Source organism: Cyprinodon tularosa, unplaced genomic scaffold, assembly GCF_016077235.1.
Source record: "Cyprinodon tularosa strain WSP-4 unplaced genomic scaffold, ASM1607723v1 ctg1317, whole genome shotgun sequence".
Lineage (NCBI taxonomy): Eukaryota > Metazoa > Chordata > Actinopteri > Cyprinodontiformes > Cyprinodontidae > Cyprinodon > Cyprinodon tularosa.
Window position 1 is genome coordinate 1,770 of NW_024038134.1, and position 1,952 is coordinate 3,721.

Sequence of the window (1,952 nt, forward strand, 5' to 3'; positions counted from 1 at the left end):
ATACTTGGTGGAAAGTTGGGACGGCCCAGGGGGAGTATACACACCAAGTTTGGGAAGGATGGGACATACGGTTCGGAAACTGTTGACGATGAGACGGTTTTTCAAATGAATGGGAGTCAATGGCAGCTATGTCAAGGGAATGAGCCACACCTACCAAACTCTAATAGAATGTGGGGACCCTCCATGCCTCTCTCTGTGCCAAGTTTCAGCCCTGTAACTCTTATACTTTTTGAACTATATACGATGAGACGGGCGATTTTCTGGTTTTCATCCATTATCATAGAGAATAATTGTATTTTGTCTTGTCTCGCCTTTTCATGTCATTCAACATTTCAGCTTAGAGAATGACAAACAGTATGATTTCAGTATTGGAGTAACATTAATTTCACCCAAGGAAAAGAACTACATGGTGTCAGGAATCTGCCAGCTCTGCCTTTCTCTCCTTTCTCCGCAGTTGGCTGGAGCTGACAGGTGGGCATGGTACACACCTGTGGCTTGTTCAGCGGCATGCGGCTCTGCTATTTAAGCAGCACTCTGACAGCTGATGGACGCCAGAGTGTTAACCTTGTTGGTACGCTTAGAGGCCTCTGTCTGTGACAGCTTACCTTTTTCTCTACGCTAACCCAAGTCTCCTGTGTTTCCCAGGTCTTTTCTCGTTATGAAAACTGTTCCAGTGATTCCTCGTGCTCTGATGTTTTCAGTGGAAGATCTCCGGTTCAGACTGTTCTGGATCTACCTCTGAATAATCCCTCCAGCTCCCTTGGTGGTACCAAGCCGGGCTGGAGAGCCTTTTAAGTCCTTCTGGTTCCATCAGCTGCCCCCGGATTCCTCCTCGGCCGCTGCTGCTCGGGCCCCTCCTCACAGACTTCAATCACCTGCCCACCTGTCGCTCAGTCACCTGCCAACTTCTCTGGAGGTTTCTTAGTGAGTCTGTCTCTCCACTCCCCCCTGCCCGGTTCCTTCATCCGGCGGTAGGTTTATTTAACGTTTCCCCTCTCTTGTTCTCCCTATCTCTGTGTCTAACTTTGGCTCTCACCGCAGATCAATCAGTCCTGCCTGCGTTGATAGTCCACCTGCTCACCGTGCCGCAGCTCCCAGTGTTTGGTTCCCTCGCTGTTTGATTAAACGTCTGAAAATCGCTCTTGCCTTCTGTGTTGATTCTGCATGTTGGTCAAGCACCTCAAAACCATGACACATATGAGCATTTGTGACAGGTATACTTTGTGCAGTGCACACAACGCTCAGTGCTGTGGTTCCTGTTGCAGAGATTGCACACCTGGCCTGCTTAGAATGACAATGACAAAAATCTCAAAAAATATAGTTTAGCACATTATCCCAAAGTAAGAGTTGTAGTCTGAACTAGATTAGGTTATCTATGTGTGCTACAAGTTTGGTGGCACTACAGTGATCTATAGTGTAATTATTGGCTATTATATGCTTATAATAACAATGAATAAATCTCCAAAAATACAGTTTGGCCTAACTTCCCAAAAGAAAAAACAAAAGAATGTTATAACTGTAAATATATGGTCATATGTTTATTTAACAATTTTTTCATGTATTTATTACTGTTTTCAAAGCTACACTTTAAAATATGACATTGTCTAGAGCTGTTCTAAATGAAATTTCCTTTTGTTTACACTTGTGAACACAAACTGAAAACTAAATGTTATAAATAATAAATGTCTTTTATATACTTATAACAATGAAAAATCCACACAAAAAAATAGTTTAGCACATTTTCCCAAAGTAAGGGTTGTAGTGTGAACTATATGAGATTACCTATGTATCCTACAAGTTTTAAGGCAGTACAATTATCTATAGTCATCTAGAGTCATTGCTCATTTTATACTTATTCTAATAATAGAATAGAGGTGACATTTGTCATTTAGGCTTTTGGAAATTGCTCAGAAAAGTATTATTTTTGAATCCAATGAATGTGATAATAATCC

At 41.8% G+C, this 1,952-nt stretch overlaps 1 long non-coding RNA gene across 1 annotated transcript; it reads left to right on the forward strand.

The window, feature by feature from the left end:
- The first annotated feature begins 294 nt into the window (after positions 1 to 294).
- Positions 295 to 1,162, forward strand: LOC119778328. Its single transcript, XR_005280044.1, has 3 exons — positions 295 to 571; positions 646 to 924; positions 1,042 to 1,162. It is a non-coding gene; the product is annotated as an uncharacterized LOC119778328 (long non-coding RNA).
- Positions 1,163 to 1,952: the final 790 nt, after the last annotated feature.